Here is a 14103-nt window from a genome sequence, read left to right as displayed (position 1 = left end):
TACGTTACTGAGTTTGGGTAATCCGAAAGTTACATTACTGATTACAATTTTGGACAGGTAACTAGTAACTATAACGCGTTACATTTAGAAAGTAACCTCCCAAATCCTGAATATCAATTAAAATGTAATTTTTTGTTCCAGTTTATTATCTTCGTCATTGTAAAATAAGAATTTGTTCTTAAATGACTTGCCTAGTTAAATAAAAAAATACAAATTCATTTAAAGAATCTGTGTCCCTCCTTATAATGTCAGAATATTTAGGAGGGAACTTGTGCGGCTAAAGTCTTTCCTGATGCATGAAGGTTATATTAGGTCTAACAGTTACCATTGATCCTGAGGGAGGCAGAATATGGTGGGTCTGTGTGTTCTTGTGTTCCTGTCTGCTCTGTCTCAGGCTCTGTGATGTACTTGGAATTGAGTGGGTTCTGTGGAGCGTGACTCCAGTTTACTACTCCACTTCCTGCAGCTCTACAGAGGTCATAAATGTAAAGGAGTTCTCTCACACCTTTCCATCCCATATCATTCAGCTACCTCTTCCCTTTCCCCTCTTTATTTTGAGGCCTGAGAAGAGAGAATTTCACCACCAGCTACATAATACAGGACTGTTCCCCATCCCGACCAGTCCCTCTGTCTCCGCTCCTCACTATTATCCCCCACCCCCTACACACACACACACACGGATGCACAAAGACACACACACACACATACGCACACACACAAGAATAATCATGTCTGCCAAAACTGACAACTGAGTTTAGATTGAAAGCTTTTTGCAATTTGTTAATTAAAAATGCTCTGAGTTTTGGCCATACACTACAAAACACAAATCATGGGTTCAAAGTGGAGTTTGGGTTCTAGTTGTCCGTATTTAATTAAAACCTGGTGTTGAATTGTACTGTATGGGTGCTGTACTACTCAACCAATAACACATCTGAAAATAACATACATGTAATTAATGAATTTATAATGTGTACGTAAATGTTATTTGTACAATGGTGTTCCCATAATGTCCTTGGCCTTGTCCATTTGGTGACGTGAGGGTTAAACCATCCAGTGTCCTCAGGCATCAACACACACTCACCTAGGTGAGAAATATTACAGAGGCCTGGTGCTTCACAAAGGGACAGTTATAAGGCCAGGCATATTTTCCAGAGGACTTCGCCTTCGTCTTCACTGGTCAAAATAAGTAAACACAGAGACAGGAATGAGTCAGCCCGGGGAAGAAAAAAGAACACACACACACACACACACGTCTCACACACACACACACACACACACACACACACACACACACACACACACACACTTACACACACTTACACACACTTACACACACACACACTTACACACACACACACACACACACACACACACACACACACACACACACACACACGCACACACGCACGCACGCACGCACGCACGCACGCACGCACGCACACACGCACGCACGCACACACGCACGCACGCACACACGCACGCACACACGCACACACGCACACACACACACACACACACCACAGGAAGTTAGTGGCACCTTAATTGGGGGGGATGAGCTCGTGGTATTGGACGGAGTGGAATTGGTGGAATGGTATGAAATACATCAAACACATGGTTTCCAGGTATTTGATGCCATTCCATTTGCTCCGTTCCAGCCACTAATATGAGCCGTCCTCCCCTCAGCAGCCTCCACTGACACACACACACACACACACACACACACACACACACACACACACACACACACACACACACACACACACACACACACACACACACACACACACACACACACACACACACACATCCTTTTATCCTCCTCTCTTTGTCTGTTTCAGGATATAAGGTAACAGATATAACAGTACTGTAATAACATGCTACTTCCCATGTCACTGTCATTTCAGCAGCTTCTTCTAGCCCCACCATAGACCTATACGCCTGTGTTTCCTTTTGTTCATCACCGATAATTCAAGGTGGGTTTGAGTGGAGCAAGTTTGGGGTTTCTATTGCGGCCGTTGTATTGTATTTTAATGGTACTTTATTAGTGGCTGGTGTAACTTTGGCTCTGTGTGAATGAGGAAAGGTGTTGTTGTCCATAGGGACAGATAGGACCTGAGTGAAACACACCAATAGCCACTTTCCTAAAACCTCAGCATAACCCTCCTCCTACCCCCGCCCCCTACCCTCCTCCCTCCCAGCCCTCTCTGATGTGGATTGAGCCCTAAAATGTCTGTCACTTTTGCATTTTTGTTACAAGTTCAGGAAATCTAAACTTTCCTCTTCTAATCACTCAGGCCTTTGAAAGGGAGAAAAATAATTAGTGGGGACAGTAATTCCCCCCTCTGCCCCCCTTACACCCCCCCCTGCATTAGCACCTTTGGGATGCTAATGCAAACTCAGCTAATGCCAGCTCAGCTCAGGCTCAGCTTTGACACGACAGATTAACTTTATCTGTAGAGGGGTTGCTTTTGACTTGGGAAACTGTCGTAGGATACTGTAGTAGGATACTGTAGTAGGATACTGTAGTAGGATAATGTAGTCGGATACTGTAGTAGAATACTGTAGTAGGTTAATGTAGTAGGATATTTTGGTAGGATACCGCAGTAGAATACTGTAGTAGGATATTGTAGTAGAATACTGTAGTAGGATAATGTAGTAGGATAATGTAGTAGGATACTGTAGTATACTACTGTAGTAGGGAAGGTGTTAGAAGATCAGCTTTGGTCAAGCTAGGATTCTAGCTACTGGCTATAGCTAGGCCACTGTGACTGGACTGATAGTTCCCCTGACAGCTAGTTTTATAAATGTCTGCCATGCATGCTCTCATAGTGAAACATACAGTACTGGTCGGGGATGGAAGTGGGGAGTTAACACACACAGACATTTATTTAGGATGTACTTATGCAACACAATGTAACTAGAACTGTGTGGTTCAGTACTATGGCTCTTACAGATACACTGATGTATCTCTATACAATATTTACAGTAACAATTACTTTTCTAGGACTACAGTCCATCACTGCCATTGAATTGAGCTGAAACACAGATTCACAGATTGTGGCTTTAAGTCATTGGATTGATGATTTAGATCAGGTATTCCCAAACTGGGGGGGTACGCACAAAGCCGTCGGGGGTACGCCAAATAAAAATGTGATTCACATTAAAAAATATATAATAATAATAATTTTTATTCACATTTTCAAACAGTCCATTTATTTTTTACAACGGGCCTATACATTTGGGGGAGTTTTTTTTCTCACCTGAGTAGCCTCGTTTCACTGCCAAAAATACAATTAAACCATCAAGTGTTTAGCGAAATAACAACACAATGTCAAATACAGGTAGCCTAGTCAAATAATTAACATCCAATCACATTAACTGTTACTCTCTCACGGGAATTTCCCTAAAGGTCCATATGTAGCCAAACGTAGCTGCTGCTCATTCCGTTTGCTCCAAAATAGATAAATGGTTTAAAAAAATAAGGCCCATAGAGACATATATCAGCTCTTAATCATTACTACATCTGCACCTGTAGACGACACAAGTTGTTCTGCTTCCACGAGCACATCCAATGCTAGCATCAGTAATTCTACATTTGTTGTTAGCCCAGCTAGCATGGACACTGACAGTTGTGAATCTGCTGCAGCCTAAGTGCTACTGCCCCCTTATCCGGGAAAGCACCGAACAACAGACAGGGACGTTGGACCATTGAAGAGACGCAAATATGATGAGAACTATATTGATTTGGGGTTCACTTATATTGGGAGTAGTGCCTTTCCTCAGCCACAGTGTGTTATATGTGCAAAAGTACTATCTCAGTGTGTGTGTGTGACAGGCTTACAATGATGGTAAAAAACAACAATATTTGAGAGTGTGCTGACCCTGGTGCTGGAGGGGCTACGCAGCTGGAGGTTGAATGTTTGAAGGGGTACGGGACTATAAAAATTTGGGAACCACCTTTGTAGAGGCTGTATAGGAGGGCTCCAGACAACTTTTCCCCCTGGTGCCACTGGTGCCCCTGGAACTTGTTTGGCACCTTAACAGTTCACCTTAACACCAGTTCACCTTAATACCAGTCCACCTTAACACCAGTTCACCTTAACACCAGTTCACCTTAATACCAGTCCACCTTAACACCAGTTCACCTTAACACCAGTTCACCTTAATACCAGTCCACCTTAACACCAGTTCACCTTAATACCAGTCCACCTTAATACCAGTCCACCTTAATACCAGTCCACCTTAATACCAGTTCACCTTAATACCAGGTCTCCTTAATACCAGTCCACCTTAACACCAGTTCACCTTAATACCAGGTCTCCTTAATACCAGTCCACCTTAATACCAGGTCACCTTAATACCAGTCCACCTTAATACCAGTCCACCTTAACACCAGTTCACCTTAATACCAGTCCACCTTAATACCAGGTCACCTTAATACCAGTCCACCTTAACACCAGTTCACCTTAATACCAGGTCACCTTAATACCAGTCCACCTTAATACCAGCCCACCTTAACACCAGTTCACCTTAATACCAGTCCACCTTAATACCAGTCCACCTTAATACCAGTTCACCTTAATACCAGGTCTCCTTAATACCAGTCCACCTTAATACCAGGTCACCTTAATACCAGTCCACCTTAACACCAGTTCACCTTAATACCAGGTCACCTTAATACCAGTCCACCTTAATACCAGGTCACCTTAATACCAGTTCACCTTAACACCAGGTCACCTTAATACCAGTTCACCTTAACACCAGTTCACCTTAATACCAGGTCACCTTAATACCAGTCCACCTTAACACCAGTTCACCTTAATACCAGTCCACCTTAATACCAGTCCACCTTAATACCAGGTCTCCTTAATAACAGTCCACCTTAATACCAGGTCACCTTAATACCAGGTCACCTTAATACCAGTCCACCTTAACACCAGTTCACCTTAATACCAGTTCACCTTAATACCAGTCCACCTTAATACCAGGTCTCCTTAATACCAGTCCACCTTAATACCAGGTCACCTTAATACCAGTTCACCTTAACACCAGTTCACCTTAATACCAGGTCACCTTAATACCAGTCCACCTTAACACCAGTTCACCTTAATACCAGGTCACCTTAATACCAGTCCACCTTAATACCAGTCCACCTTAACACCAGTTCACCTTAATACCAGTCCACCTTAATACCAGTCCACCTTAATACCAGTTCACCTTAATACCAGGTCTCCTTAATACCAGTCCACCTTAATACCAGGTCACCTTAATACCAGTCCACCTTAACACCAGTTCACCTTAATACCAGTTCACCTTAATACCAGTCCACCTTAATACCAGTTCACCTTAATACCAGGTCACCTTAATACCAGTCCACCTTAATACCAGTCCACCTTAATACCAGTCCACCTTAATACCAGTTCACCTTAATACCAGTCCACCTTAATACCAGTTCACCTTAATACCAGTCCACCTTAATACCAGTCCACCTTAATACCAGTCCACCTTAATACCAGTCCACCTTAACACCAGTCCACCTTAATACCAGTCCACCTTAATAACAGTTCACCTTAATACCAGTCCACCTTAATACCAGTTCACCTTAATACCAGTCCACCTTAATACCAGGTCACCTTAATAACAGTTCACCTTAACACCAGTTCACCTTAATACCAGTCCACCTTAATACCAGTCCACCTTAATACCAGGTCACCTTAATAACAGTTCACCTTAACACCAGTTCACCTTAATACCAGTTCACCTTAATACCAGTCCACCTTAACACCAGTTCACCTTAATACCAGGTCACCTTAATACCAGTCCACCTTAACACCAGTTCACCTTAATACCAGGTCACCTTAATACCAGTCCACCTTAATACCAGTCCACCTTAATACCAGTCCACCTTAATACCAGTCCACCTTAATACCAGTTCACCTTAATACCAGTCCACCTTAACACCAGTTCACCTTAATACCAGGTCACCTTAATACCAGTCCACCTTAATACCAGTCCACCTTAATACCAGTCCACCTTAATGCCAGTTCACCTTAATACCAGTCCACCTTAATACCAGGTCACCTTAATAACAGTCCACCTTAATACCAGGTCACCTTAATACCAGTCCACCTTAATACCAGTTCACCTTAATACCAGGTCACCTTAATACCAGTCCACCTTAATACCAGTCCACCTTAACACCAGTTCACCTTAACACCAGTCCACCTTAATACCAGTTCACCTTAACTTCTTATGGCTGGGGGCAGTATTGAGTAGCTCGGATGAATCAGGTGCCCAGAGGTGCCCAGAGTAAACTGCCTTCTCCTCAGACCCAGTTGCTAATATATGCATATTATTAGTATATTTGGATAGAAAACACTCTGAAGTGTCTAAAACTGTTTGAATGATGTCTGTGAGTATAACATAACTCATATGGCAGGCAAAAACCTGAGAAAAATACAACCAGGAAGTGAGAAATCTGAGGTTGGTCGATTTTCAACTCAGCCCCTATTGAAGATACAGTGGGATATTGGTCATGTTGTACTTCCTAAGGCTTCCACTAGATGTCAACCGTCTTTAGAAACTTGTTTGAGGCTTCTACTGTAAAGTGGGGCTGAATGAGAGGGGATTGAGTCAGAGGTCTGGCAGAGTGCCGGGAGCTGGTCACACGCATTCACATGAGAGGTAGCTCCTGATTCATTTGCATTTTCTGAAGACAAAGGAATTCTCTGGTTGGAACATTATTGAAGATTTATGTTAAAAACATCCTAAAGATTGATTCAATACATCGTTTGACATGTTTCTACGGACTGTAACGGAACTTTTTGACATTTCGTCTGCAACTAGTGAACGCGCTTTGTGAGTTTTGATTTGTTTACCAAACGCGCTAACAAAAGTAGCTATTTGGACATAAATGATGGACATTATCGAACAAATCAAACATTTATTGTGGAACTGGGATTCCTTGGAGTGCATTCTGATGAAGATCGTCAAAGGTAATTGAATATTTATAATGTTATTTCTGACTTCTGTTGACTGCACAATATGGCGGATATATTTTTGTCTTGATTGGGCTCTGAGCGCCGACCTCAGATTATTGCATGGTTTGCTTTTTCCATAAAGCTTATTTAAAATCTGACACAGCGGTTGCATTAATCAGGATGATAGGAACACTGTGGACAGTTTTCAGCAAGTTGCAACATTGGAATACAGAAATAAACACTTTTCCAAAAACAAGCTCCAAATCATGTTGAAATACAGAAATAAGCACTTTTCAAAAACAAGCTCCAAATCATGTTGAAATACAGAAATAAACACTTTTCCATAAACAAGCTCTAAATCATGTTTGATGCACTCTGTAAGTTAATTTTATTTCAGTACTGTTTAATCAGGATGATAGGAACACTGTGGACAGTTTTCAGCAAGTTGCAACACTGGAATACAGAAATAAACACTTTTCCAAAAACAAGCTCTAAATTATGTTGAAAAACAGAAATAAGCACTTTTCAAAAACAAGCTCCAAATCAAGTTGAAATACAGAAATAAACACTTTTCAAAAACAAGCTCCAAATCACGTTAAAATACAGAAATAAGCACTTTTCCATAAACAAGCTCTAAATCATGTTTGATGCACTCTAAGTTAATTTTATTTCAGTACTGTTTAATCAGGATGATAGGAACACTGTGGACAGTTTTCAGTAAGTTGCAACATTGGAATACAGAAATAAACACTTTTCCAAAACAAGCTCTAAATCATGTTGAAAAACAGAAATAAACACTTAACAAAAACAAGCTCCAAATCATGTTGAAATACAGAAATAAACACTTTTCCATAAACAAGTTCTAAATCATGTTTGATGCTCTCTGTAAGTTAATTTTATTTCAGTACTGTTTAATCAGGATGATAGTAACACTGTGGACGGTTTTCAGCAAGTTGCAACATTGGAAAACAGAAATAAACACTTTTCCAAAACAAGCTCCAAATCATGTTGAAAAACAGAAATAAGCACTTTTCAAAAACAAGCTCCTAATCATGTTGAAATACAGAAATAAACACTTTTCCATAAACAAGCTCTAAATCATGTTTGATGCACTCTAAGTTAATTTTATTTCAGTACTGTTTAATCAGGATGATAGGAACACTGTGGACAGTTTTCAGCAAGTTGCAACATTGGAATACAGAAATAAACACTTTTCCAAAAACAAGCTCTAAATCATGTTGAAAAACAGAAATAAACACTTAACAAAAACAAGCTCCAAATCATGTTAAGGAGAAGTGGATCTAAAATTCCATGTCTAACACTTGTATCTTTGATCAACGTTTATTATGAGTATTTCTGTAAATTGATGTGGCTCTCTGCAAAATCACCGGATGTTTTTGGAACTACTGAACATAACACGCCAATGTATACTGAGATTTTTTGATATAAATATGAACTTTACCGAACAAACCATACATGTATTGTGTAACATGAAGTCCTATGAGTGTCATCTGATGAAGATCATCAAAGGTTAGTGATTCATTTTATCTCTATTTCTGCTTTTTGTGACTCCTGTCTTTGGCTGGAAAAATGGGTGTGTTTTTCTGTGATTTGGTGGTGACCTAACATAATCGTTTGTGGTGCTTTCGCTGTAAAGCCTTTCTGAAATCGGACACTGTGGTGGGATTAACAACAAGATTACCTTTAAAATGGTATAAGAGACTGGTATGTTTGAGGAATTTTAATTATGAGATTTCTGTTTGGGTTTGGTGTTGCTGGTGTAAATATGAGCAGCTGTTTTCAGTCTGTTTCAGTGGGTTTGGTGTTGCTGGTGTAAATATGAGCAGCTGTTTTCAGTCTGTTTCAGTGGGTTTGGTGTTACCTGGTGTAAATATGAACAGCTGTTTTCAGTCTGTTTCAGTGGGTTTGGTGTTGCTGGTGTAAATATGAGCAGCTGTTTTCAGTCTGTTTCAGTGGGTTTGGTGTTGCTGGTGTAAATATGAACTGCTGTTTTCAGTCTGTTTCAGTGGGTTTGGTGTTGCTGGTGTAAATATGAGCAGCTGTTTTCAGTCTGTTTCAGTGGGTTTGGTGTTGCTGGTGTAAATATGAGCTGCTGTTTTCAGTCTGTTTCAGTGGGTTTGGTGTTGCTGGTGTTAATATGAGCAGCTTTTTTCAGTCTGTTTCAGTGGGTTTGGTGTTTCTGGTGTAAATATGAGCAGCTATTTTCAGTCTGTTTCAGTGGGTTTGGTGTTTCTGGTGTAAATATGAGCAGCTGTTTTCAGTCTGTTTCAGTGGGTTTGGTGTTGCTGGTGTATATATGAGCAGCTGTTTTCAGTCTGTTTCAGTGGGTTTGGTGTTGCTGGTGATAATATGAGCTGCTGTTTTCAGACTGTTTCAGTGGGTTTGGTGTTGCTGGTGTAAATATGAGCAGCTATTTTCAGTCTGTTTCAGTGGGTTTGGTGTTTCTGGTGTAAATATGAGCTGCTGTTTTCAGTCTCTTTCAGTGGGTTTGGTGTTGCTGGTGATAATATGAACAGCTGTTTTCATTCTGTTTCAGTGGGTTTGGTGTTGCTGGTGTTAATATGAGCAGCTGTTTTCAGTCTGTTTCAGTGGATTTGGTGTTTCTGGTGTAAATACTGTATGAGCCGTTGAGGTCAGCAGACACTGGTGTGTGAGAAAACATGTTTAAATCTGCTCAGCCCCAGCTGTGCCATCTCTTTAACCAGTGGTGTAAAGTACTTGAAAGTACTACCTAAGTCGTTTTTTGGGGTATCTGTACTTTATTTTAACATTCCTTTATTTGACAACTTTTTTTTTTACTTCACTACATTCCTGAAGCAAATAATGTACTATTTACTCCATACATTTTCCCTGACACCCAAAAGTACTTTTGAATGCTTAACAGGACAAGAAAATGGTCTAATTCACACATTTATCAAAAGAACATCCCTGGTCATCCCTACTGCCTCTGATCTGGAGGACTCACTAAACACATGCTTCGTTTGTAAATAATGTCTGAGTGTTGGAGCGTTACATTAACTACATTAACTTTTGATACTTACGTATATTTAAAACCATATACTTATAGACTTACTCAAGTAGGATTTTACTGGGTGACTTTCACTTTTACTTGAGTCATTTTCTATTAAGGCATCTTTACTTTTACTCAAGTATGACAATTGGTTACTTTTTCCACCACTGTCTCTAACACACACACGCACACGCACACGCGCACGCGCACGCGCACGCACGCACACACACACACACACACACACACACACACACACACACACACACACACACACACACACACACACACACTAACACACACACACACACACACACACACACACACACACACACACACACACACACACACACACACACACACACACACACACACACACACACACACACACACACACACACACACAATCATTATTCATGTTATAGTTTGTATTTTCTGAGTGCCTTTTCTAGGAAACCAACACCCTTTCCACTGGATATGAGGTGGCTGGGTTACATACTGTAGGTATGGCAGGAAGGACATGAGCTGGCAGGGTTAGGTATGGGAGTAAAGAGAGAATTGATGGAGAGAGATCTAAAGGACAGATTCACAGACACACAGACAGATAGTTCTGACAAACAGAAAGTGTTAACCACCCCCATACAAGGATTAATGGTTGCAGGTCTCACCTCTGAGGACGTTATTTACCCAGAAGACTGACTGGACGTGAGCCCACAGAGCAGACACATCACTAAGCACTCTCTTCCTGTTTCATCACTTTCTCTTTATAAATGCACAATCAAATGTTCACATGATACGGTGTCAGCTACTGATGAATGTTCTACGAGATATTAGGATTTCTTTTTTTATCTGTGATGAAGCTTTTGTCACCACTGACATACAACGGACTAACAAAACCATTTATTTTGATGGTCTTTTCTGGTGTTCATCCTGGGACACATAGGGGAGATGGATTAAGATGGTCTATTGCTGAGTAGTTGAATGTCATCTTTGGCTAATCTTTCTTATGAGAACACACACTGCTGAGGCAATTCCCGACAGAAGTGGTCCTTTTTTGACTGATCATCTACCCTATACACTACCGGTCCAAAGTTTTAGAACACCTACTCATCCAAGGGTTTTTCTTTATGTTTACTATTTCCTTCATTGTACAATAATAGTGAAGACATCAACACTATGAAATAACATATGGAATCATGTAGTAACCAAAAAAGTGTTAAACAAATCCAAATATATCTTATATTTGAGATTCTTCAAATAGCCACCCTTTGCCTTGATGACAGCTTTGCACACTCTTGGCATTATCTCAACCAGCTTCAGCTGGAATTCTTTTCCAACAGTCTTGAAGGAGTTCCCACATATGCTGAGCACTTGTTGGCTGCTATTCCTTCACTCTGCGGTCCGACTCATCCCACACCATCTCAACTGGGTTGAGGTCGGGGGATTGTGGAGATCAGGTCATCTGATGCAGTACTCCATCACGCTCCTTGGTCAAATAGCCCTTACACAGCCTGGAGGTGTGTTGCGTCATTGTCCTGTTGAAAAACAACGGATAGTCCGCCTAAACCCAAACCAGATGGATTGGCGTATCGCTGCAGAATGCTGTGGTAGCCATGCTGGTTAAGTGTGCCATGAATTCTAAATAAATCACAGACAGTGTCACCAGCAAAGCACCCCCACACCATAACACCTCCTCCTCCATGCTTTGCGGTGGGAAATACACATGCGGAGATCATCCATTCACCTACTCTGCGTCTCACAAAGACACGGTGGTTGGAACCAAAAATCTCAAATTTGGACTCCAAACCAAAGGGCACATTTCCACCGGTCTAATGTCCATTGCTCGTGTTTCTTGGCACAAGCAAGTCTCTTCTTCTTAATGGTGTCCTTTAGTAGGGATTTCTTTGCAGCAATTCGACGATGAAGGCCTGATTCACACAGTCTCCTCTGAATAGTTGATATTGAGATGTGTCTGTTACTTTAACTCTGTGAAACATTTATTTGGGCTGCAATTTCTGAGGCTGGTAACTCTAATGAACTTATCCTCTGCAGCAGAGTTAACTCTGGGTCTTCCATTCCGGTTGCGGTCCTCATGAGAGACAGTTTCATCATAGCGCTTGATGGTTTTTGCGACTGCACTTGAAGTAACGTTCAAAGTTCTTGAAATGTTCCGTATTGACTGACCTTCATGTCTTAAAGTAATGATGGACTGTCGTTTATCTTTGCTTATTTGAGCTGTTCTTGCCTTAATGTGAACTTGGTCTTTTTCCAAATAGGGCTATCTTCTGTATACCCCCCTACCTTGTCACTACACAACTTATTGGCTCAAACGCATTAAGAATGAAAAAAAATCCTCAAATTAACTTTTAAAAAGGCACACCTGTTCATTGAAATGTCTTCTAGGTGACTACCTCATGAAGCTGGTTGAGAGAATGCCAAGAGTGTGCAAAGCTGTCATCAAGGCAAAGGGTGGCTATTTGAAGAATCTGAAATATAACATATTTGTTTAACACTTTTTTGGTTACTATACGATTTCATTTGTGTTATTTCATAGTGTTGATGTCTGCATTATTATTCTGCAATGTAGAAAAAGTAAAAATAAGACAAAACCCTTGAATGAGTAGGTGTTCTAAAACTTTTCACCGGTAGTGTATGTGTCCCAGGTTTTCCACGTAGGAAGGAGCCCCTCTCTAGGCAGCCAGAACCACAGCTAGGACAAGAGCCAGCCAGGGCCTCAGCCAAGCATCTTGTCTGTCTGGCCAGTCTGAGGGGGCTAACCAGGAGCTGTAGCCCAGCAGACTATAAAACGGAATAAACAAAGGGGTTGGGCATGAGCAGGGCGCTTTTTACTGCATTCCCACGCCAGCAGCAGCAGCAGCAGCTTACTGAGAAGTGCTACCTGAAAAACGCAGGACCCCCCCCCCCCCCCCCCTTCCATCTACCCCCATCCCTACTACCAGCAGCAGGAGTAGACAACCAATCCAAGTCGACTGCTGCAGCCCAGGTGTACAAACACTAAACACAGCCCGAGATCAAAGGGTCTCATTAAAGGACAATAGATTCCTATCCCCCACCCCCTAATCCAGACTTGTACCACAGCATGGGCTTTCTCTATATCAATCCACTTCCTTAGACTCCACCTGCTAGAGCTCCCCCTACTGGCTGGTCAAACCTGGGACAAGACAGTCACTTTGAGTCAGGGAATCAATGAGGATTGTAACACTTCCCCTAGTGGTCGGTTACTGACTGGCCTTTGTCCTGATCTTTAAACTTTGCTGAGATTATAGGTGCTTTGCTTGGATACAACATCCATACAACTCTACTTAATTATCACCCAAGACTTTACAGGTTTTAATGTATACAGACAAATAGACACAGAACAGTACTGAGCTATAAAGATAGTCCAAAACAATTATTCACTCTGTCCAGTAATTTTGGACAAGAAATGAAAAGTTTAACTGATACTTAGCAACAGTGGATTTCAGCCTGTCCAAGTATTCCACCACACGTATGAGTGAGCAGTGAAACTGTATCAGCCTCTTATAATAAGATAAACAAATAGAAACACAATCAACTGGATGCCGTGTCCTTGTGATCCAGATGTGCTGGTATTACAACAGCTTTACATAGCAATGATAAATATACAAGAGCGGGTAGATATTTTATAGCGGAATCATCCTTCAGAATTTGTGTGTCAACTCAGGCAGGTTCTCAAAAACAAGCTGCAAAAAACAAGTCAGAACCCTATAGAAATCATTTGATTTAGATTTAGAAAACTTTATTAACAGATGTCAGTCAGATCAGGCCTGGGAAAGGTCTGTCTGGACGGACCTCAGAGCCCGCTACCAGCCCCGGTGTGTCTTTGATGGGGAGGCCCTCTCTTTGTAGTTGGCGTGTTAGTCAGTAAAAGTTAAAGGGCCTAAATGGTCCCTAACAGGAAGCAGTTTACATGGTGACGCTCAAGCTGCCTGTGGCCCCTATTGTTCCCGGGCCCCTCACCACTTCATTACGATTTCCATAAGAAAGGAACAGTAATTTACCCTTTTCTTCTGGTCTCCCTTCATCTTGGTGGAGTGGACCTCTCTCTCTCCTCAG

The sequence above is a fragment of the Salvelinus fontinalis genome, chromosome 22 (assembly GCF_029448725.1).
Source record: "Salvelinus fontinalis isolate EN_2023a chromosome 22, ASM2944872v1, whole genome shotgun sequence".
Classification (NCBI taxonomy): domain Eukaryota; kingdom Metazoa; phylum Chordata; class Actinopteri; order Salmoniformes; family Salmonidae; genus Salvelinus; species Salvelinus fontinalis.
The sequence above is the reverse complement of the archived record's forward strand: the minus strand, read 5'-3'. Positions refer to the sequence as shown.